Source organism: Lissotriton vulgaris, chromosome 7 (genome assembly GCF_964263255.1).
Source record: "Lissotriton vulgaris chromosome 7, aLisVul1.2, whole genome shotgun sequence".
Lineage (NCBI taxonomy): Eukaryota > Metazoa > Chordata > Amphibia > Caudata > Salamandridae > Lissotriton > Lissotriton vulgaris.
This window is the reverse complement of record NC_141695.1, coordinates 1,171,884,780-1,171,910,850: the sequence shown is the minus strand read 5'-3', so window position 1 is coordinate 1,171,910,850 and position 26,071 is coordinate 1,171,884,780. Positions and strand designations below refer to the sequence as shown.

At 41.3% G+C, this 26,071-nt stretch overlaps 1 protein-coding gene across 3 annotated transcripts in view; it reads left to right on the top strand.

The window, feature by feature from the left end:
- The window catches only part of NR3C1 (nuclear receptor subfamily 3 group C member 1), a 775,966-nt gene that overhangs the window by 697,435 nt on the left and 52,460 nt on the right, over window positions 1-26,071 (top strand). The window lies entirely within an intron of this gene.

Sequence of the window (26,071 nt, the reverse complement as noted above, 5' to 3'; positions counted from 1 at the left end):
TTTTATCGGGATTACAGACCTCTTTAAAACACATGAATAAAAAATTGTGACCACCAATGAAGAGATGTAAAAGGATCAGGGTATAACCATGACCTAGCAATAGAAAGTCTGACAGGCAAGATCATAAAGTAGACAATAACAGTATATTCTGAATATAGAGTTACGGACAAAACAAAAGATAACAGATTCAGTAGTAGGAGCAACCAGGACCCCAGTTAATTTAGAAATTTCACAACATACTTATTTTCAACAATGTATTTTATGACCTGTGACAAAGGTATGTATTGTGTAAGCTGTCAGAAAGCCACATCGAAAACCAATTGAACTTTTTTAAATTTAAAATATGTATCTTGAATTACTTCGTAATGATGCGTTTTAATCCTGAGATATTTTAACATTGATCACTAAGTTTGATAGACTATCTTATAATGTCTGTATTAACATCCTTACTAATCTCGCCGGCCCATCTAAGAGCGAAGGGTGTGTTCATCTGGTTGATCCCGCATCAGTAATTTATATAAGCCTTCAAATAAACCTTCCTTGTTAAGGCACCTGAATATTTGTATCATTAGTGTACTAGACAAATTTTAATTATTTGCAAATTGTTAGGTAAAATATTGTCACATCTGAATGAATTCAAAAATTGCTTTATGGAGAATAGAATGACTGGAGACTAAGACTTCAAACGAGTGGATATGTTCTGTTGCACAGTGGCCCACCAACTGCAGACTAGAGTTGGCCCACTGTGTCGTAAAAAGTCATGCGAGAATACAGGAACACTTGGTTTGCTCCATAAGCCTGTGTATTCAGATATACTGTGGACAGAAAGCATATTGGTAACGTTAGTCCAAACATCCATGAAAACGCTAGTGTTTTAAAATGTCTACGCTTTAAAGTAACCAGGATCGAAAAAGCCAAATTGGAGAATATCACTTGAATATAATGTATAAAAATACCAGTGAGCACTTGCAGAAAGAGCTAGTAGCAATCGGTGTGCAAGCTGCCCAAAAATAAAACCTGAGAATCTGAAGCACCACCCACACTTGTCCAGTAGAAATTGGAAATCGAATTGCCCAGCTTGAGCATGTATACTACCAAATAAACTTGTTGCATATACTCTTCACTCTGTTAAATAAGATGAAGGGGAAGTGTAAAGCTGTTGCTCTAAAGCAGTAAGAAAATGGGGGCAATATGATATCCAAGCAGTGGAGAAGTGTGGCCCAATGGTTAGAGCGGCAGACCCTGATGCAGAGGTCTGGCCCGGGACCAGGGTTCAATTCCCGCCTCGGCGGGTCTTGGGCTCAATTTCCTCTGACCTGATCATTCTCGCCTCGGTGCCTATTCTAATCATGGGTCCCACTCTGCAACTCTGGTCAATAGCTTGCTTAATCTCCACAACGGCCCCAACAGCGCTAGGATGCCTGGCTGCACCTTGGGGGTGCCCAGGAGTGGGCGCCTCACAGGGAAAAGCCAGGAAGGGTTCCACAGCGGTATGCGTACAAGCGCCGGAGAGACCCCATGTGGGGTGATTCGGGCGCTATACAAGTACTATAACATTTACATTTACATTTGTCTTGTTTATTAGAAGCTCACAGTTTAATGTGATTACCAAATCTACACTCAACGAAATTTGAATTCCTAACAACAGAGCTGAATCAGAATAGTTTTGATCCTCTGCTATTTTAGGTCTATTGAATATTATCTGAGTCATGCTAGAAAAATAAAGATGGTGGTGGTAATAACCAAATGCTAGCACATCCACTGACAGGTTAAGGTAAGAACATAAAACACATTAGAACATTGGAATGTGGGAGCTCCATTGAAAACAATGGAGTAGCTCCGGGCTTATAATGGCTGCTATAAGCCCGGAGCTCCAACATTCTAATGTTTCTTTGTTCACAGCTCTGGCTGTGAACACAGGCTTCAGGGAGTGTGAGGGGATTTCAATCCCCTTGCGCTCCCTGAAGCCTTTTATTTGTTAGAACATTCTTCCCTCTAGTGGCAGAATGTTCTAATAGCCCTTCGTAGCAGGGCTATACCAGCTATTAAAGTCCTGCTGCCTTGTTAATGTCCCTCGCCTTCGGCTCGGGCCTTTAACGCTGCAGTGGGCCTTAAATAGCTGATATAGCTACAGTGGGCTATAAGGCTATAGTAATAATATGTGCTACGATGGATAAACACTACGCTACCCAAGTAGTGTACATAAATACAGAGTAGAAGCATATTGACAAATTTAAACATAAAATCCAGAGCACCACACACGTTATATTTTTTGGTCTGACAATGTAGCAGATCCAACATTTAATTTTGAGCATAAGTCACAACTTTAGTTGACACACAAGTCAGTATCAGATGACAGCAATCAGCTGACATGTGTTTAGTCGAGAAGACAACTTTATCAAGGCTGATGATTAAAAAACACTGTTACACATAAGTCTCCCGTCTTTGAAACATTATTATCATATTTGCATATTGTAAAAAGCAAGCTTGGACCGAAAGAGAGCTAGTAGAAACTTATTGTACTTCGTTTAGGAAGCTAGCGTACACATATAAGACACATCAAATTATAATTACACAATCAAATTTTACCAAAACAATTGTATATTAAAGTGCAACGTAGAAATCACTGAAAGGAATTGAAGAAAAGTGTAAAGAAAGAGGAGACTAGCCAAACGAAAACCACCAACCAAGCAAAGAAAGAGTGTTGTTATTCCTACAAGCTCATGGGATTAACCAGAGTGATACCACCAAATTATTTGTCAACAGATACAAAGGACAAAGAAGCAAAAACAGGCGAGAAAACAGCTCTCTGCACAATGGATTGCGCTAAGAAATTAATGTGACTACGGCATGAATATTCTGTAGTCGGAAGCAGTAATCTTGAAGACCAACATTCAGTGGTAATTCGGAGTAAAGGGTTCTTGGAATCCCAAGGACATCAACTGTTCAAGACGATTAAGTATCCAATATGAATGATCTCTAAATCAATTAATGTCAGAAATGAGTGTACTTGTTGAAACACAAAGGTAATGTGTCACATATGTCAGAAAAAACAGAAAACCTAAGTGCAACCAAGCTTAATTATATAAAAAGCTTATTTAAGCAGTCAAAATCTGTATCATCCCATGGGTGTATTACGATATCCATATAACCGTACCACGACCAAACATCCCGGAGAGGTCTATACATAATCTAATTAAAGCACCAATATTTGATTTTAAAAAGTGACCATGTGTGTCATGCTGCTAGGGTTATAGGCATCGGATTAAGCCCTTCAACAAAGATCGAAAACCTGGTCAATCATTAGCCAAACCAGTAGGTAGATTAGTGATAAATGTAAGATGTGTAAACATATCAGTTGTGAAAATTAGATACCAATAATTCCCCACATACCTCTCAGAATAGTAGCTTATTTCACTCAATTGTTGTAAATAACATAGTAGCCAAGGCTAAAGTCTGCCCAAAAGAGCAGCATATTTCCCAAAAGTGAGTAGATGTTCAACTAGTATCCAGGGCTAAAGTCGGCCCAAAACGGCGATGAGTGCCTGTAAAGAATAGGTCAAAAGTTTCAGAATAATTAAATCACAGAAGCCACCCTATGCCACCCCACCCAAAGCTCAGTACAATCTGAGCTAGGAGCCAAATAACTCCCCGTTAGCAACCACCGTATTCTCTGTGTGTGAGCTTTTCTTATGAGTCCCCCAACTTCAACCATTTAAAGACAAGGTGTGGCTCGTGAGCAGGCCGACATAGAAAGCTTTCTGCATTAGACCAAACAATATGTAAATATAAAAAAATGTTTCAAAGACTTGAGACTTATGTGTAACAAGTGTTTTTTAAATCATAAGCCTTGAAAACGTTCTCTTTTGGACCAAAACATGTATCTGCTGATTGCTGTCATCTGATACTGACCTGCGTGTCAATAAAAGTTGTGATTTATGCACAAAATTCAATGTTGAATCGGCTACATTGTCACGCCAAAAAACATAACATTTGTGTGGTGCTCTGGATTATTGTATTAAAATTATCTGAGTCATAGCTATGTTTAATTTCTATCTTGAAAGAGAGCTAAATTGCTGTGCCTCATCCTCTATTGCCCTAACAGCTAGTTCTGTATTAGTGAAGAAAACAAATATATCATCCACAGAAACTGCAATGCTAATGACAGCCGAGTTCAGCGTCAATGGTAAAAGGTAAGACGACTGTTCGAGGTGTCTTAAAAAGGGTTGTAAAAACTGAGCAAATGACATTTCTATTTCTATATTCCAGGATTAATATAGTGCATAGCTACCCAATGGGTCTCTCAGCGCTAGCATTGACCTCTGATCTGGTAGAGAATGTCTAAACGTCCATAAAATAGGTAGATTTTCAATAGTTTCCTAAAGATAGTTTCTGACTTCTCCTGCCCTATATGGGAAGGTAGCTTATTCCAAAGCTTCGGAGCAAGAAATGTAAACGAGCCTCCACCTCCTCTTACACTCTTCATCTTAGCAACCAGAAGAAGGTTCTGACTCTCAGAACGTAAAGCTAATTTAGGGACGTAAGGGGTGATCAGATGTTGAATGGGCTGAGGTATCCATTTTGTGTACCACCCGATGGACTAAACAGAGAGACTTTAACTGTATTCGGTTCTGAATTGGCAACCATTGAAGCACAACCAAGGCAGGGGCTCCTGACGTGCGCTTGGGAATGTTAAAATGTTTCTGTGCTGCTGCCTTCTGTATTACCTACAGATGTTTGTTAACATATTTGGGACTGCCTAGACGAAGGAAGCTCCCATAGTGTAGGCAAGAGATGGCCAACCCTTTGACTGCTATTCTGCGCAGCTGGATTGGAAGCAAACCTAAGAACATTCTTAAGGCTTGAAGAAATCTCAAGCACCTGGCTGCCAGCTTTTTGGCCTTGACTTCCATAGTTAGCCTTTCATTATACCAGAATCCTACGTTTTTCACTAATGGAGCAGGTGCCGGGAGTGCCCCTAAGTCTTCTGGGCAGTTGAGTTCATTCCAGAGGGATGGATAGTTTCCAACGACCAGCACTACTGCTTTATCTCCATTCAACTTTAGGTGACTATCCCACATCCAGTTTGTGGCCTTTTTGAAGCATGCATTCAGTTGTTGTGAGGTATTCCAGATGTGTGAATGGAGTGAAATAATATGGGTGTTTTCTGTGTATGAGACAGGGGCAGGAGAAGGATTCCCTGATGAGTTCCCTTGGTAGTTGGAACTACATTAGAGGTATCACTCACATACACCACTCTAGCAGATAAACATGCATAGGGTTTCTATGTGGGTGAAAATACATTGGCCCGTTGCCCATAAACATTTTTGGGAGACCCTGTTGACTGCTTACTCTGGTAGGGTAGGCTGGTACTTGCAAAGCTTCTGCAACATCAAGCCAGAAGGCAATTTATCCAATTTTTGACAATGCCTGGTTAACATCTCCTCCTGGATGACTACGAACAACCTGAAACTTAATGCGGATAAGACGGAGGTCTTATTTTTTAATCAAAAATCTCCTCCCCCGGCCAAATTGTGGTGGCCTGCTGAATTAGACCCCGCCCCAGTTCCAGTCTCATCCGCACGGAACTTGGGTTTTCAATTCGATAATGTCTTGTCCTGTAGGACCCAAATTAATAAAGTTTCAGCAGCATGTTTTGGTAAACTACGCATGATTAAAAAAATCTTTCCTTTTCTTCTGCTGGACTCACGAAGGACTGTGGTGCATGCATTAATCACGTCCCATTTAGATTACGCGAACAGTCTGTATGTAGGAGCCCCGGCCTACCCGATCAAACGGCTACAGACTGTACAGACCGCTGCAGCCAGGCTGATCTGTAATATCCTGTATCGCCATTCCATTAGCCCGTATTTGGCCAAACTACACTGGCTGCCGGTGTCTCATTGTGTACAATTCAAAGCATTGGTCATTGCGTTTAGGGCACTTAACGGTCTAGGCCCTGCTTATCTGAAACACAGGCTGAAACCTGTTCAGTCGGTTCGTGTCCTCAGATCAAATCATCTCCGCCTCCTACACGCCCCCCGTTTTCGCCGTTCCAGAACCGGAGGTTGTGCATTTGCTGTGGTCACTGCAAAACTCTGGAATCATCTCCCTTTGGACCTTAGGTTCATTACATCAGAATCACTATTCCGGAGCAGACTTAAAACCTGGTTGTTCATTAATTTCTAGACCCCGCTGTACCCCTTTTGGATGACTGCTGTCCACAGCGCCAGGACCCCACCGTTGGGGGTAGACGTGCGCTTTATAAACTCCATAAGTAAATAAATAAATTGCAAAATGTTTGTGGATCGTATTGCCCCTAATGCGGACAGAACTATGCTGCATCGGATCAACCCAAGTGACAGGTCTTGGTTCCAACACTTTGGAACAGATTTTGTGGTCGCAATTAATCAATGATAAGTATTTATAGGAAGAGCACAGAATTGAATTCTTAACTTTTTTCAGAAACACTGTAATGAATGTCTCACGCCACAACAGCAGAGCAGATAAACCTGCTGCATAGGACTAAAACAGAAGTAAGAAATCTGGTAATAGTACCTTCATGAACACTTAATTAAACTCTGATGAAATAGCGTCATACAACTCAACCCGCTTTTCCATTTTGCATAGAAAGAATTACATTTCTGATCTCTTGTAATGTGAACAAGGAATCTAAAATATTTCCCTCAGTTTCAGTAATTGCTTGTATTTACTGACTCAAGACCCTGATTTAGATTTGTTTGAGAGGCAGATATATCCTCTTTATATAAATCTGCATAATATTCATGTAAGAGTCTGAGAATATTTATCATGGCAGAAATCTTCTAACCAGGTGAATCTAATATTCTTTTAATATAATTCCCATTATCCCGATCCTTGACTTGCAGGTATAATAAGTCCCATATTTTTCCTATTTCCAAATTGTTAAAACGAAAGTCCCATTATAATCTAACTGCTTTGTCTCAGGTCAATTTCTGAAGTTTGATTTTGGTTAAGCTTAACTTTTGAAATGGTTCAAATGTATAAGATCTCAGAAAGGCTTTCTGAATACATGTGTGGCCTGTTGAATTTTTAAATCCCTGAGTAAATTATGAAGTATATTGACTTTGTTGGATTTCTCTGTCCTTATGAATAGTAAGACTGAGAGTCCCGGCTCTAACAACAGCTTTCTTAGTGTTACAAACCATTGAAGTATTAACTCCAAAATAAATTTTGCAAAAATGCTGAACTATATTATTGATGTGGAGCATTTTGAAGGAGTGATCTATTAAACGTTCATCTACCATTTTATCGTGAATATTCTTGGAAATAAAAAAAAACAAATAGCATCAATGGACTGTGATATGAGACAATGAGAGAATGGAAAGTTGTTGAGATATGTGGAGTTTGTTTGACTCTGAATAATGGATAAAACCAGGAAAGTCTAGTCTTATGACGCCAGCTGTCAATTAGACTATATGCTCTCATGAGGTGTCGAACAGTAGCACATGTGTAATCCATAAACCTTTTTTGTACATTCAATCTGTGGATATAAGGTAGAATTAACTGGCCAATTCCAGTAAAATGTGTTGAAATATTTAGGAATCATCACTAATTAGTCCCATACAATGACCTTATTAGAAAAGCACCTGTATCTCTAGGAGTTCTAGCTATAACCTATTTGCTGTTTCTATCAGTTCATGTTTTAATGCATTGCCATGACTTAGAGTGTAACAAAATGGCTACTCTTCTAGTTGAACTGCTGTGTGTGGAGAAGCCCAGTAAGTGTAACTCAATAATCATAATTCATTAATCTATGTTTTTAATAAACGAGTTTTCTACAGGCATAATATTTTGGTCCCTATATATTGTAATTTAGTTTGAACATGTATATTTGAGAGGCCATTGAAATTCCAAGATAAGATGCTAATCCTGTTTCTTCCATGATTACCTCTTTGGCTTATTGCTTTTCTGTGCTAAAGCTGTTACTTCCAATAAACGTCTTCCTTTTTTGTCTTTGTTTTCTGTGCCTCCTCCATTTTCTCTCACCCCGTTCCTCAATCAGTACTCTCCAACTAGATCCCTACTAACTCACCTGCCTGAGTAAGAAATCTGGGCCAGTCCTAGACCTTCCCCCAGCCTATTCATTAGTGCAAAAATGTTTTTAAAAAGGAATTGAGCCAGTTGTTCTCCTAAGGAGAGAAGTCCAGCCTTTAGTCGTGCTCAATCAAGAGATCAGTGCTAAATCATCTTCATGTAAACATTGACTACTTGCCTTCCCTATCCCTCAATTAGAAAAAGAACAGTATGATCTGTAAATATATATCCATAATCACTTTTTCAGATAGTGATGTTAACCTTTGTTTTAAACATTCTTTAGCTCAGAATTTTGAAGTCCATGCAGTCTTTAAAAATCTTATATTTAGTCTGTACCTGCCATTAGAACTGTGTGCTCAGTAAGCTCTTGATTTGGAACAGTCTAGCGTCAAAGCTGCAGCGTCTGTGACTTTGCAATCTTCTGAGCAAAAAAAAAGGAAAGTTTGCACTGCGTGTCTGAATTATTAGGAGGCACCCCCGATAAAGCACTTGCCTAAAAATGAAATTGCCATTATTGATTAGTATTGCTATAGGATAGTGATGGCTTTATTCTGTTTTAGATTTGCCGGTCTGAGAAAGCTAAACCCTTTCCAAGGCTGAGAAAGGCCTGTAGAAACAAACAATGAAACCCTTTGGGCCATCCTCTTGTGAATGCTTAGACTGTTCTGTCTCATTCTGTTCTACAGCTCTTCCATTTTTTAGGGAAGATTCTTAGTTATTTTATCATGTTCTTGCGACTGATAGTCTTATGTGTCGCATCTCCTAAATTCTATGTCAGTTGTTCTATTTCCAAGATCCTGGAACTTTACATGAGAATTTGTTAAGCCATTTTAAGGCTAGATTTGGGGCGCAAAGTGAGATGTTTTCGATGTGGAACAGTCTTTTTTAATATATTCATAATTATGTACATGAAGAAGATTTTATATGGATGATAGTATGGGGTAAGATTGTGAATTTTGACCACTTAGTTAATTAATATCGAAAGGATTTGGGGTGATTGTAACTGAAGTTTCATTCAAATTATAAGGCAAGCAATTCCATTGAAGCTATTGTAGTAGATATTGAGATTCTCTACCTTGGGCCTTTTGGCTAATGGGTTCTTTCCTCATTTTGTCCACTTGATCCATATCGCCCCCATGTCAATATTTACATCAGAACCATGTCTGAATAATTGGGCAGCAAGCAGAAAGACTGCCATTTCCAAACTCATTGCACCGAAGTTGGAAGTAATAGTATGGTTCAGGATCCCTTCACCTGCTACACATGGGCTATTCTTGGTTAATCACATGCCTACGCTCTATTGTAGGTATTTTGTACTGGTAACGCTGCTAGTAGTGCATATTATAGCACTGGTAACATTACATGTGTTAGTTACAGTTTTGTGAAAATTAGAGTCCTGAGGAAGACTGAGATCATTGGTGCTTTTAGACAAACCACAAACTTTTTAATTTCCATTGACTCACACAATACATTAAATTTACTTTGCAACCAATTATGCTTCACAATTTTCTATCAAGAAAGGATATAATAGTTATATGTGCAAGCACTTTAAACGTTATTTGTGGCATAATTTGGTGTATTGCCTCTTTAGCATTTCTCTTTGAGATGCTATTGACTATACAAAATGAAAATGCACACATTGTGAGAGACCCTACTGTGTAATGCATGAGTAGACTAGGAGTTCTTTGGTGGTACACCAAAGTCAACTTGTGATATGGTTTTAAAGCTCTCTGGGTCAGTTTGTGAGTATTACGTTTCAGTACATGTATTGCGATAAGCCTGATGAAAGCCTTGCGTAACGTCTTCATATTCCGGGCAACAGCCTGCGTGCAGTGGTTCTCCAAAAATAGATCCGGAGTAATCTAAGCTTCCATGAAAAGTTCCCTGCTCCTTTGAGCACAAATGCCCGAGTATTTTCCCTCTGTTCGTCTCTTCGGAATGTGAAAATAAATCAGTAGATGAGGAGATTCGTGGTTGGTATTTCATCATTGATTTCAAGTTACTGTTGACATGTTTCTGTGCATGCAGGGCCTAATATACATGATTGGTAGCAAGGCCCAAGATAGATCTGCAAATTGGAATAACTGTGGGTGCAATGCACCAGGAGGAAACAGTATCACCATTTTAACCCTGTTCAGTAATTTAAGAAACGTTAGTGGCGTGATCAGTGCATCATATTGCTGAATTGAAATTTGAGTGTGCTTGTTAGACCTGTCTGGCCTTTGCGTAGCCCCTCCTATTAATTATTTATTTTGTCCCCTTTTTGCCCCTCAAACCTTTCTTTTTATCCTTTTGTGCCCACTAGATTTTTATGGTGTTGTCCTGGGGGATAGATGCTCTTTTGCCATCATAGACTTTTACCTCAGGCCCAGGTGCCTATCTTGACTAGAATTCACCCCGACCTACAAAATGGTGGCCATCAACTGCCACAACTGCCATCCCCTGAGGAAAATCCCATAGGATGGCATTGAGGCCTTCTAGAATCTTCTGGATCCTGCTGGACCCTGGGTGGCCAGCCTATAAATAGGGCAGGGGCTAGGTAGCCATTTTGTGTAGACAGTGACCAGAGGGAGTGCGAGGTAGACAGGGATAGGAGGGAGGCGACTTTGTAAGGAGGTCAGCGCTATTGTAGGAATAGACCGTCTTGTGGGCCGGCTGTTTCCTTCAACCGACGCTGCCCCTCGCGAATTGACTGAACCCTGTCCTGAGTGTTCTAATACCAAGTCGTGGAAGGAACTTTGCATCTGCCTCCCCGGAGTCTGGTGTATGGAGAACTGTAACCCAAGGCCTTACAAGCGGTGAGAGGTTACCACCGGGAGATCGCTGTCGTCCTAAAGGCAATTACTCAACACAGAACTGTCTGTGGGGAGTGCACACTTATCGGCGTAGATTGCGCAGTGCGCACAGACACAGAACTCACTGGCGGATGACGTGAGGCGACAGCTGACACAACTTCAGCGGGCTGGTTGCCCCATCTCATCGAGTCAATTTCCGATCGCAGAGTAGGAGAAGACGCGGCTGGGCGGAAGCCGCCTTTGAGGAGGTGGAGTCCCGCGGTGACGTCGAGAGTGAGAGGCGGGGAGACGCTGAGCGGAGTCCGGGACCTGACCCAGGAAGTCTTCGTCATCGTCTGGAGATAGCGGAGTTAACCTCGGAGGAATCCCCGGACGTGAGGCAGCGTGAGCAGAAAAGAGCAGCCCCCGTGATCCTTTGAGGGGCCTTTCCATCTCCGGCGGGAAAGCGAGTGACCGGAGCAAATGGAGAACCGCACGCCGAGCCAGTTCCTTCGTGTGAAGTATGCTGGGAACTGGTGGGGAAGCGGGAGGCGGCTCAGCGAGTGACCGGGGACTTGTGAACTGCCGGAGCCTATCAGTAACTGCCAAAAGACTTGCCGGCTAGAAACTCTGTTTGATAGTGAGTGGAACCTTTATATAAAAAACGGCACGGTGACCTGGGTGCTCTGAGAAACGATTCCCCTCCCCCTGTCATGTGAGAAAGGGAATTTTGGATCGTAGGGCCTCACGAGAGACCAAGGAACAGTGGTATAGAAATTCCTCACTATAAGTTAAGCACAAGTAAAGGCAAAAGAATTGAATGAGTAAACTGTCTTTCTTCTTCTGATTATGTAGCTGGCTGTATCTTCGGCTGGGGACGCTGCTGGGGGTAGAACGCGGTGCAGCTGTAAATCAAGATAATTTCGCCCCTAAGTTCTTGTGGGTAATGTACCTGACTGGCTATATGTCAAAGAGCTTGAATCTCGTGCTGTAACCTAATTAGACTATACTGTTCAGGCTAAAAAGAGATGGTCATTGCTGTGAAAATTGCTGTTTAAATCTAAACTGAATGGTTGCTTTAATGAAATGAAGTAATTGATGAGTATTGCCAATTGATGGTACACTTTGCTAATGAACTGAATGTATGTACTTATTTTTGAACTGTAGAAGAAAAGAAAGAAAGGGTACAAAGAATTTTTTTTATAAAAGGTACTGGTATTTTTCTACAAAGGTGTGGTGTCTTTTATTTTTAGTGGTGGGTCATTGAGTCACTGTGAGTGAATTGTAAGCATTACACTAAAGCCTCGGAGGTTAGCTGTTTCCACTCTGTGCCAGGCTACCCTATGTAACCTGGGTGTTCCCTAGGTCCAACAGTGCTGAACTGCAGATCTGAGTAAGTTTAGCACCTTTGTTATTCAGCAGGGTTAAGTGTTAATAGTAGTAACCAGTTTGAGCCATCACACAAAAATAAATACTTTGATTGCAAGTTTTAGGCAATAACCCATGTCTTTTTTAAGGCACAATACATTGCCTTATTTTTTTATTATTAGAGATTGTCGGAAGGGTAGAAATGTCAGCTCCCCAGAATTTTTTTTCACTTTCTGGTTGAAATCATTCTATTAAGTCCTGTTGACTGTGACTTGCCCCGCTCCTGCTACATTGTTTACAGATGTAACTCTTGCAATGCGTGCAAAGGTTACTAAGAGTTTGGAGACTGGGCTGAATGTCCCTGAGCACTTAAATATAGATCTGAAACTGCATGTGATGATCATTGTTTTCAAATGTCCTGCGTGACCTACATTTATGGGCAGGAGCTCCTGTTTATAATAAAACGAAAAAGAGTGTAGGCGTAGACAGGGAGTGGCTAAAGATGTGTTCTATTGTTGGAAGAACAGATTAAAAATACAAATTCACTTTAACTGTATTTTCAAAGTGCTGGCTGAGTGAGGCCGTACATCTTCCCTTATATTTAATCAGCAAAGATGTGGTAGGTGCGCTTTACTTAACAGAATAATATTGCCACCTATTTTTTTATTTATCCAGTCAATCACAGACCCATAACAACAATTCATGATTAGGATATGAAGAAGGGGAAAAAAAAGAAAAGTGGTATACAAATATATTCTTCGGCCTATCAACATATAAATTGAAAGTTGTAGTTCTAGTTATTGCCAACTATCTGTGTCCATTTCTTCACCTTAAGCTTTTATTGTAGTTTCTATAGATTATTCGATTCTAGTCTGCCCCCCATATTTGTATGCATATCTGGATAGCACCTATTGTAAGAGAATAAAGTGTTTCCTTTTCTTTTGTGTTTCTCATTTTAGCTATGTCGAAAGAGGAGGTACCCTAATACAAGATAGGGACAGGGTAATCACAGTTCAAAAACAAATATGTCCCTATCACAGGTATTCCAGAGCTATGCCAAACCCTCATACAGGTACTAGGAATCAGCAACAGAACGACACAACAATAAAATAATGCAATGGAAGATACAATGTACGTCAGTAAAACACAGCGAATGAGTCAAAACAAACTAAATGATACCATTAAAATGTATTCTATTCATTAGTACAGTCAAAGGTTAGAAAATATACATATTAAAAATAATTCACAATCCCATTAGAAAACGAAAGTCGACGCAGCGTTTCGGTGAGTATACTAATGTTCACCTTCTTCAGGACAGTTTTCTAGACAACAGAAACAATTAATTGCTTAATTAATTATTTACAAACTCATGTGTTGCTGAGGTACAATTATAAACACTTTTTATTTAATCAAAAAAATGCATAAAAATAATGCATTCTAAGTACTGCAAATAATGTCACAGATTCTTTGTATTTTTCTCTAATTTTACAAGTAAACTATAATATAATAAAAGCATAACAGCATTAGATCATTGAATCTTATTAAAAACTATAAAATATACATTTTATCGCAAATAGAACAAACAACATATATAGAGCTATACCTATAACGTAAGGAAGTTACTAGGGTTCTGTTCCTTACCAACAACAAATGTGTCTAAAAAACGAAGGATCTTGATGATGTCTCTCACTTTAAAACCTATTCTAATGAAAAACAAAGAAATACAGGGGTAGGAAAGTAATTTGTTCTCTCTAGTTGAAACATGAGCATAATATCTATTTAATAATACTACATTGTTATTGCATACCTTGGGACAAATACTAAAGGGATGTTAGTTGTTTTAGTTGGAGCCACCGTCTAATAATTGTTCATTTATAGCGAACAACAGCTATATTGGCAGAAGAAAAGAAAGGTTTTTTTTTCCAATTACTTTTCTTATTGTCACAAATACAAATAATTTGATTGTACTGGAGTTTAGCCAACGAGATATTCTTACTTTTATCTTTAAAATGGCTTTCACCGGTTCCACGCTATGAGATACAGTGGAGCTGTGCTCATGACAAGCTGAGCTCGTCATAACCACTGCGGAACGCCCACGCTGGGATAATTTCCCTCCTGTGCCGGGCGTTCCATTGAGTGGGCGGAGTCGTGACGAGCTCAGCTGGTCATGAGCACAGCTTTACTGTGCAGCGTGATGAGCTGAGCTCGTCACGAACACCGCGGCACCGCGTGCGACCCCCCTGCACTAAAGGGGAAGTAGCCCCGGGGGCAAGAGGTTAAAAGACCACGTTCACACTAAAGGATGAGTCTTGACTGGAAGAAAATCCAAGCTTAGTGTAGCCAAGATGAGGTTTCACGCACTATTCGGGAGGATAGAATAGAGGACAGAGAATCACTGCCAAGTTCCTTTAGGCTTATTGATTTGCCTGTTTATTAAGCTATATTACAATATTACCTGGTCATGTTGCGGATATCTTTTGGCCAGAAATAAATTCAAGTGCCAGGCCTGTGAAAATAAAACAGGATAATGTGTTAAACTAAACATCCAGTGTCTATAAATTATTATGGGGACTTAATTTGTCACGCATTATATCAACATCCTTAGTCATTACAACGGACACGTATATAGTGTAAGTCCGATAGCTATAAGTTATTGTGGTAACTGCATATGTCACTCCCTAAAATAACAGCAGTTACTACATCCAAACATTCATTGCGTCGGACACGAGTAAAGTCCTAATGCAAGGTGCTGTGCATCACTGTCGTCTAATATCCCGCCTCAATAACTTCTCATTCTCTGGGGCGGCAGTTAGGTATAGCATAGTTGTTTGTTTTATAAACTCTGTTTCCGGAAAGTCACTTATGAACTATTGGGCCCTTTTTGTTTTCCCGCTCTATATTCTGTCAACCATGTGGCAATTTGAAGCATTACGCCAGTTTCAGTATGATACTGTTACATCTGTCGATTTTGTTGAGCCACGTAAAAACAATATCTATTACGTGCATATAAACGTTATAATGAATAACTCCTCTATTCCTCATGGGCAACTTCGAAATAGTATTAGATAAGATAGATAGACTCCCTTAAGCTTAAGGTGAAGAAATAGACACACATAGTTGGCAATAACTAGAACTTCAACTTTCAATATATATGTTGATAGGCCGAAGAATATATTTGTATACCGCTTTTCTTTTTTTTTTCTTCATATTTGAATCATGAATTGTTGTTATAGGTATACATTTTAATGGTATAATTTAGTGTGTTTTAACTCACATTCGCTGTGTTTTACTGACGTACTTTGTATCTTCCATTGCATTATTTTATTGTTGTCGTTCTGTTGCTGATTCCTAGTACCTGTATGAGGGTTTGACATAGCTCTGAAATAGCTGTGATTTTTAGTAGGGACATATTTGTTTTTGAGCTCTCATTTTAGCTACCCATTCATTGAAAATAGAAGTGCAATTGAGGTTCCACTGTATTTTATTTGTTCATCAGCTTGTTTGTGTAAGAAGTAACTCTCTCACTCTAAGTGTATGCAAATGAGATTATTTAGTATGTCAGGAGGACAGCACCATTCTGTAGTTCTGCATTTTCAGTTGGCCGTGAACCCTCTGAATATCAAATAACTCATGAAAGAGAAACATCCAGTTTAACCCCTTTTAAATACGAACAGAGCCTTTAGAATGACTTTTATAGTTTGACTTTATTAATGGCTTCCATTTTCTTTGACGTAGTTCTGTTAAAGTGCAATTATCTGAAAGAGACACGTTAGTGATAGATTCCTTACCTTAGAATATCCCCAGGCGTCAGACTGGATCCGGAAACTTTTGCGTAGCAATACCCCTGCGGAAGGAAGACATGTATGTCGTGTGAATATATTAAGTGTGGTGGTGTTAAACTCCTTCCGATCTTGTTTTACACTGTTTACTACCACAGCTACATCTTACTATCACGTTGTTGAACTTAGGATGACAAAAAGAACATCTCCTGATTTATCCCAGTCCATTTTCGGTGTCCCACTGCCAAGACATCGTTCCTTGAACGTGTTTTCACTGGGATTTCCAAGCGAGTTCGTTAACGGATCTCGGGCTTCCTATCAATACAACTGGATGGGGATGGTTTTGCATTTGTTTAGAGGTGAATTGCACACCAATAACCTTGAGAAGGGATACTGGAAAACGTCCCTGTCCAATATTTCTTCCAAAACTTTGATAACCGGTTCGGTTCATCATTTACACACTGGAATTCCGGCCATCTGGAGAACATATCCATCTAAAGATGTACGTTTTTTCTTAATTTCACCTCACCTGCAATAGGACCAATATTTTTTCTACCAAGGACAGTCCGACATATTCTCTAGATGGGTGGAAGTCCAGTGTCTGAGTGAGGTAATAACCAGAACTGTTGTTAACAAAAGAAAGGTCCCTCGTGTTACTTAGAAAATATATTATCCAGGATAGAGCGGGCCATTGATGCCAATTTTAGCTAACCTTGCCATTAATATGTTATGATTAATAGTTTCCAATGTAGCTTAAAGGTCCAATAGTATGAGGGCTCCTGGGCCTTTGGCATTCATGATGTGTCATAAATCCACCACCACCACTTCAGTTATGCGACCTGGCCTAAACCCTGCTTGTAGGAGTCTAGTAAAGGAGTCTGGTACATTACAGGTTTCTGTATACTGCTGAATTTGAGAAAAGACTGTTTAAGAATTCTAGATTTATAAAAGGATGGAGAAAGAGTATTTCTAAAGCACTGACATAGCCAAAATGCAGTTGAGCAATGTGAGCAAAGATGAGCGGTAAGAGAGGTAGCTGGTTTGTGAACTGCTAACGCATTGTGAAGTAGTATTCTTTAAAGAGGTGCATCTTCAACCATTTCCTAAATTAGAACAGCGTTGGGCCAGTGCTGATGGATAAGAGGATGTTGTTTCAGATACTGGCTGCTCAAATGCAAAAGGCCTGAAAGACCATTCATTTTATGAATCTGACATAAGGTGGTTTTAAATCCATGACATGTAATGTACGATCTGCAATGACACACCATCATGAAATACTACTTCAATTAGAGCAAAATGTTTTAGATTTATTATGTTTAACTGACAATAGCTCTCATGCCACAATAATCTTTTTCTTAACTAATTAATACCCCCAAAAGTATAAATGTATTCATGCAGATCAGGAGGCTAAACCTGGGGAAGCAGCTGCAGGTATTGATCACCACTATCAGGTTGAGGAAATGGAGTCATTTAATTTGCTCCCAATTTGATAATTTAGTTTTGACAGTAGCTTCGGAGGGGGGGGGGGTTTAGGGTGGGGTTTGATTAAATAAATGCATTCTTGGCTCTGTAGTTGTGTTTGGGGGTCTATAGTCCGGTCTGCTATGTGTGTGTTGTTTTACTTTTTTTAGTCGGTAAATTTGAGATTCAGACCACGGCCCGACTGGGAACCAAAACTGGCCCTGGCAAAGTGCTCGGCTATGCTGCAAAAACGGCCCTGTAACAAAAACGGCCCCAGGAGCCCCAAACAGGCCCCCCATCCCCCCCACCCATGCGGCGTACCGGGGGATTGCCCTATGCCCGCTACGGCCAGTCCGGCCCTGATTCAGACCCCCTGAATTTCACCGACTAAGCCACGGACGTGCTGGAAATACATAGGTTTGAGCTCTGTGGAGATTCAGCCTTTATGAGAAGTGATCACTGTTGGTCTTTGATGGCTGCAATATACGAGGCACTAAGATACCCACATAATGAATATAATTTGAAAGCAGGTACACAGTCAATAGCTATCCTTTGAAAGTCTTATGTGGTTCTAGCCCTTGTGAACCAAAGGTGGACACTGCTAAAACGTTACCTGATGGCAAACAGAGATGGTTTCTATGGAAGAAGGGCTGAAGTTGCATTATGGAAACATTAATCATGGTACACCTTCCAAATGTGTAATTTGCCAATTGTTTCCTTATTGGCTGAGAGTGGCTATTGCCTAGAAGAACGGTATATTTAGATTTTTCCTAGAAGGTTACTGTTTCAGACAATTCTCAAAGACACATTTTATCCTAATTCTTTTCGCCTATATTTCGAGGTTCTTACATTAAATGGAAGCTTTGCATATTCTCTTGGATCACAGGTTCTCACCAAAGAACGGAAGCATGTGCATATCGCCTTAGCACATAGGTTCTCACCACATTAGTGAGAGTATGTACATATGCTGTGCTTACAGGCTCTCCCCACAGAAAGTGAGTTTGTGCAGATCTCTTAACATGGAATCTTGATGAAGCTTACAGACAGCCTTTTTGCCTTTATAGCTGGAGACCAGGGATACCTGGAAGAAGAGCCTGTAGGATTTTCCCTTTCTGTGTTTAACATAAGAAAGACAAATGGTGGTGTGGAAGATATCCAGTAGAACTGGCCTGGAAAGTAGAAAGTATCTTAAGAGGTTAGCATTGAATCTAAAGTACAAATTCTGACATTGATAGCCTCTTTTTTACATTTTTGTGCTTTCTCGCACATTTTTCGCTCATGCGAACTCAGCGTATCCACATGAATAAGGCGAGTAATGAAAATGCTCACTATTTATGGAAATCTTGCCATTTTGTAAGACAGTTTCTTGCATTGCAGGTGGCTGCCTTTCATTCAGCCCAAAATGCAGACAGTTTGGGTGACTGACCTTGAAAGCAGAAAGCAAGCGAATGTGCATGCTCCTGTTTATTATTTTTGTATGCTCGAGGTAGGAATCGAGCTTCATTGCCTTTGTTCCTGGTATGCACCAAAGCAACAACCCCACTTGTACAATCACTGGTTTCTGGCTAATTTTGCGGGATTTAAGGAGATAATTACAAACCGGCTAATTATTACAACAATAATACATAATCATACACAATTACAGCAAGGCGTAGCAAGAATGTCAGAGGGGGTTTTGCTTTCCTCTATAGCAGAGGTTCTCAAACTTTTGGATGCCGAGACCCCCGTCAACATTTTCAAGCGTAAGGACCCCCTCCTGACAAACATTTCTAAACCTCTAGGTTATGAGGAAGGTGAGGACCAAATTATGCGACAGGCTTGACTAAATTGTGAGAGTAGAAAATGTAAATAATGTTCTGTGATGCTGCGTATTTTGGGGTATTGTTGCTTTATTATTTAGATTTTTTTTAAACACAGTAATACTGAGGAAAGATTTCACCCCATCAGTACCAGTTTATAACCAAAATACAGCAATTAACATCAGAAAGGTGTCTAGTCAACCTCTGTGAAGGGCCTCCCAATCCGCAGGAATACGCGCTGCCAAATTAGAAGCTCACCTGGCCATGGCCGGGAGCAGCAAGGGTGCATGCAAACCGTGGCGGTCTTGTGCAGTTAAGCAGTTTACCCATGCCCCTTTCCTCTCACCCCCTTCCTTCCATCCCTCTCTTCTCCCAACCCCGGATCCCTCTCTCACATTGCAGGCAGATGGTTATTAGTCCCAGGACACCTTTTGGTAACAGTAGCGCACTACAAATGTAAATAATAGGCAGAAGCAGGGTATCCACTAGACCCGAACTTCGGGGGGGGGGGGGGTTAACACTCCCAGCCAGGGCTTGTCCAAGCACTGAACGCACACGGTGCAACAGTCTTTCCACCTTCTCCATGAATTCCCTCACTACCATTCACCAACAATACACATCTCTCTATAGCACCTGTCTGACAAACATTTCATTTTTTTATAGCGCTACTCATAGTTTACTCACACTCAGTTCTATAATGTGCATGGTACATCTTCTTTGTACCAGGCACTTTAACCTTCTGCACTGTGTGGGTGACATGAGTGCCCATGTGACTGCACGGTGAGCAATGCAACAGTGTGAGAGTAGGGTAAAAGGAGTGACTGCAGGGTAAGTGAGGTGACCATATGAATTTGGGTTCGGCTGTAAGTGCAGATTGGGACGAATTAGTGCATGGTTAGTGATGGCCTTGTTTGAGTGAGCTACAGATTGAGCAGTAAAGGGGGGACAGGTGAGTGAAGTGTCACTTGAGGGCAGGGTGAGAAGTGTGCTCGTGTGACTGCAGGGTGGGGTACAGAGTGAACAATGCAAGCAAAGTTGTAGTGCAGAGTGATCACTGTGAGGGCAGGGTGAGCAGGTGAATGTTGTGAGTGCATGGTGATCAGTGCAAGTGCATTGTGATCAGTGCAAGTGCATTGTGATCACTGTGAGTACATTGTGATCACTGTGAGTACATTGTGAGCACTGTGAGTACATTATGATCACTGTGAGTGCAGGGTGAGTGGGTGAATGTTGTGAGTGCACGGTGATCAGTGTGAGTGCACTGTGATCAGTGTGAGTGCACTGTGATCAGTGTGAGTGCACTGTGATCAGTGTGAGTGCACGGTGATCAGTGTGCGTGCATGGTGATCAGTGTGAGTGCATGGTGATCAGTGTGAGTGCATGGTGATCAGTGTGAGTGCATGGTGATCAGTGTGAGTGCATGGTGATCAGTGTGAGTGCATGGTGATCAGTGTGAGTGCATGGTGATCAGTGTGAGTGCATGGTGATCAGTGTGAGTGCATGGTGATCAGTGTGCGTGCATGGTGATCAGTGTGAGTGCATGGTGATCAGTGTGAGTGCATGGTGATCAGTGTGAGTGCATGGTGATCAGTGTGAGTGCATGGTGATCAGTGTGCGTGCATGGTGATCAGTGTGCGTGCATGGTGATCAGCGTGAGTGCATGGTGATCAGTGTGAGTGCATGGTGAGCGGGTGAATAGTGTGAGTGCATGGTGATCAGTGTGAGTGCATGGTGATCAGTGTGAGTGCATGGTGATCAGTGTGAGTGCATGGTGATCAGTGTGAGTGCATGGTGATCAGTGTGAGTGCATGGTGATCAGTGTGAGTGCATGGTGATCAGTGTGAGTGCATGGTGATCAGTGTGAGTGCATGGTGATCAGCGTGAGTGCATGGTGATCAGTGTGAGTGCATGGTGAGCGGGTGAATAGTGTGAGTGCATGGTGATCAGTGTGAGTGCATGGTGATCAGTGTGAGTGCATGGTGATCAGTGTGAGTGCATGGTGATCAGTATGAGTGCATGGTGATCGCTATGAGTGCATGGTGATCGCTATGAGTGCATGGTGATCAATGTGAGTGCATTGCGATCGCTGGGAGTGAAGGGTGAACGTGAAAGTGAAGGCGAGAATGAGAAGTGAGTAGTCTGAAAGCAGGGTGCATTCCCAGAAACTTGAAGCGTAGGGTTTCAGATATAAGTTAAACTGTTGCTTTAATGGCATTAATCAGGGTTCGAGGGTGGAGGAAATAAATAATGTGCCGATCCTGTAACAAACTTCCAGTCTAATGATTAGGGTTACCAGCTCATTATTTTGATGGCCCAGAAATAAGCAGTCACCTAAAGCTGTATTTTTTGCACTTATCTGTGAATACTTAAAACAGCAAATATACATAGAAAGCACTTTTAATTGTGTTCTAGGGATGCCTCAATGATCCATGACTAATAATTAAAGAAAATAAAGACAGAAAAGTCACATCACTAATTAATACATTCTTTTTTATTTATAACTCAATTTAGTGTCAAGAGCAGGTCTCTGCAGGATCTTTAAACAACACATAGCAGGCATGTTTCTTTTGGCAACCCAACTTTATATTTTTTTCTTTAAATGCATTCTCACACTACAGCAGTAAGTGTAAAAATACAAATGTAAGGAATAGGCAGAGTGGGGGCCCAGGGGGTACTGGAACCATTAAAAAACTAAGCTTTGGTAATCAATTAACAAAGGCATGTAAATATGCTAATGGTCTTTAAAGACCTGTGGGAGATAAGACTCCAGACACTGCCCAGCGAGGCCCCAGGAGCGCGAGCTGCACTGCAGCAGCCCGGGCTGAGACACAGGATGGGGGAGGAGGGGGGCTGAAGCCCTTGAGGCCATGGCAGAAGTGACACTGTGAAGGCGCGACCCCCTTTGCATTGCTCCACGGCCCCCCTGGGGGTCGCGCCCCACAGTTTGAATACCCCTGCTCTATAGCAGGGATAGCTCGAGATGTAAAATAGGCATCGCATGAAGGGTCACGTCACGTGTGGCTGGTCATGGATTTGATGTCTGCTAATGGCCTTTTGAAGGATGTAACCACTACTTTGGCACAGGCGGAATACTAGCAACTTTCTCGACAATCCTGGTAGAACATTGTGGAACTATTAATCAGTCGTTAGAGAAAAATGTGCGTAAATACAGTGGAAAAAAACGCTGTTTATGCACACATTTTCTTCAGTTTTCCCTAGAAAGACTACATTTTCTGAGCTGTTTATAATGCCCTTTATCCCTCATTGCCGTCATGGTTTAAGTATAAGGGGAAAAGTATGAAGCCCAACTGCCCGTTTCCCTCATGTTGCCCCCATAAAAAACGCATTTTCAGCAACTATAAATGACTCTATGAGCGTGTACTATTGCAGTCATACAAGCAAGTGGCAACAAATACATTTAAGCGAAAGAGTGGAACTTGGAAGTACCTGCGTTTCCAAATGGTTGTCCTGGTAGTACTGGCAGAAACTAGTTTTCTAAAATCAGAAGGGTTGCTTAGAAAATATTTTGTGCCTCTGAGTTGTATTGGAATGCGGTCTGGGATACTTGGCCTTCTGATGCCATATCAGTCCAAGAAAATATTACGTATTTAGATATTAATACTCTTTATTTATTGTGTCGGTTTTTTTTTATTAAGCAAGGGCTTGGCCTAATGTCATTAGAGCACTTTACAAGAGTGCGGGAAGTAAGTTTATTTTAACAAATATCATAAAACAACGTATTAGCTCATGGAACAATCAGTTCATACCAGCAGAGACCATAATAGTAAACCCGCATAAAATAACCAAGAGAGCACAGTTAACAAACATTTTGTAACAGGAAAGACAGGTCAAGTTAATATTTGGAATGCTAGCAACGATCCTCACTTTAACCAAGTTATCTGTCAAATAGGTTTTGAGTCCCCTTTTGAATGTGTTCAGACAAGAGGATATGCGAAAGATTGGTGGGATGTAGTTCCAAAGCCTACCAAAGAATGCCTGTCTCTTGCACCATTCTTGCTTGAAAGTCAGAGGTTTGACCTGGAGGGACTCCGAATTTCTTGATTCTCATTCAGCCGCAGAGACTTAGGGCCTTATTATAAGTTTGGTGTTCCATAGGGCAGCTGAACCAGTGGTGGCAGTCCGACCAACGCCACACTGCGGGACTGCCCGCTGTATTAGGACTGCAGCGGTTAGACCACCACAAGACTGCTGGCATCACTGGGATCAAGGATCCGGCTGGGCCGATGTTCTGCAACTGGCTGTAATATGCTGGCGGTGGCGCTGCTGGCACCGCCGAGCATATTACGAGTTGCATTTTCGTCGCCCTTTTCATGTCGATGATTCAATCATGAAAAGTATAGCGGAAAGGGATTTGGGCCAGGGGGCCACCTGAATTTGCACCCCCACAGGAAGGTGCAGTCTGGTCTGACTGCGGTGGTCTGCATTATACAATCTTCTATGAGCCTTGCAGACCACTGCAACACTGCCCACCAGACCAGGATTTAACTCCCAATTTGGCAGGCAGTCCCACCACGGGTTTGGCAGTCCTACAGCGGACGGTGGCGGACCTACGCTGCACTAGGACTTTGTAACTCGTACTAAGGCCCTTTGGTTTTTTTTTTAGAAGGGTGTGGTGTTACAAAGGCCTTTGAGTAATACAAGTAGTCTCAAATTGAGCTCTTGCATCGATGGGAAGCCATTGCAGGGTGTGAAGAATCGGAGAGATGTGGTTGCATTTCCTATAGCCTGTCACAAAATGGGCAGCTGCATGGAGCACTGCTCTTAATGGAGCTAAACACACTTTGGGAAGACCAGAGAAGACTGAGTTACCATAATCTGCGTTGGAAACACCTGTTGCTGGACCATAGGCTTGCTCAGGAATGAACCTTGTGAGGCCCCAGGGCAGTCTTAGCAGGTATTGTGTGCTTTTGGCCATGGCTGCAATTTGCTGCTTGAGGTCTAGTTGCTGGAAAGATAGAAGGATTTCAGTCAGTCTTGGATAGGGTGGATGGACAATTTTTGGGAAGATCAGTAGACATTCAGTTTTACATGGATTGAGTTTAAAGTAGTGGTTATTATTATTATTATTATTATTACATTTCTTATATAGCGCCAGAATCGACCCCCGAAGAGGTATCTCCGCGCTTGCCTTGGGAACCCGTCCTGGTTTTTCCCTGTGTGATAGCCCCTACAGGGCATCCCCAAGGTGAAAGCCAGGCATCCCGCCACGGGGGGCCGTTGTGGAGATTAAGCAAGCTTAATGCCCAGAGTTGCATAGTGTGAACCCATGATTAAGTCAGGCACCGAAGCGAGAATTATCGAGTCCGTGGACATTTGAGTTCAACACCCTGCCGCGTCTGGAATCGAACCCTGGTCCCGGGTCTGACCTCTGCTTCAGGGTCTGCCTGCTCTAACCAGTGAGCCACACTTCTCCATCCATTTAAGTTGAGGGTGTAAGAGAGAAGGATGTCTTTCAGGGAAAGATATATTCAAGTAGATCTAGTTATTTCTTCAAACTGACAATAAAGAATTCCAGATTTTCTCACGATCTCATCAAGAGGTTCAAGCTTTGGATAAAAAAGGGTTGGAGAGAGGGTAAAGCCCTGTGGCGCCCCTTGTTTTAAGTTGGTTTTGCTCAAGACATAGCTTTCTATTTTCACTATTTTGAACAATTAGTCAAATTACTTTGTCTGTCCCATCCCTCTTCTCAGGATGCTGATCAGAGTGTTGTGGTTTTAAGCAGTTGAAAGGTGCAGGAAAAGATGTAGACTTGAGTTTGCTGAGTCTAGGAGGCAGAGAGAGTCATCCACAGTTTGCAAAAGTACCGTTTCTGATAGTGATACTCTTTACAGGGCTCAGAATATAGGTACAAAGATGATGTAGTACAGACGATGTAGTAAGCTAACAGCTGAAAACCGGAGAGAGTGGAGGTCGAAGTACACTCTAAGGTGTCACACACTCCGCTTCAGCAATAGCAAATTAAATTTGGGCAATTCAGCGTCCCAGGCTGTAACTTCATTTATAAATGTGTGCATAATGTGCTGTAAATATGTGTAATATAAATATGTGAGAAATAAAATAACTTACCTAATGCTAGCCCAATGTTATTTCATGCATTTTTATCTTTCACTAGTTTTTCATGTGCTTCACTCTTTTAATTTTCTTTTACGCACTTATGTTTCATGAACTAGATTATATTGATATTTTACCCTTTATATATTTGAATATAGTTGTGTAATGTGTGCAGGAGTGCTACTATCACTTCTAGCACTATTATCATGCCAGTTACCTGCTCTCGTGCCCTCCAGATCACGCTCTAGTTTCTCGTGCTGCAGTAGAAACAATGTACCTGCAAAGCATTCTGACACTCCTTGAGACTAGGTCTATGACTGTCAGGTGCATGTACTATATCATTTTCCAGTAATTTCTTTACATGAATAAAAAAGTATAAGCATCCTCATTTATTGAGGCGAATGTTGTATTCTATTTGCGGCTCCTCCATTGTTTGTGATCTTTTTCACTATCATTGTTTGTTTACATGAAAATATTGGCAGGATTATCATTTGCATACATGTAAATATGACAGCAGTTCTAACGTGTTTATTTAGAGTTTTGTATAGTGCGAACAAGATCCATTTAGGTGACCGTGTGCTTTACAAGAATAACAAAGTAGGGCATGTTGCAATGTGGTAGGCAGTATACAAAGGCATAGTAGAAGTCATGCGGACAAAATGTACATAATCAAATGGTGAGAAGCTCACAGTTGTAACATCTGGTGTGTGTGTGTGTATGTATGTAAATTGGGTTTTAACTG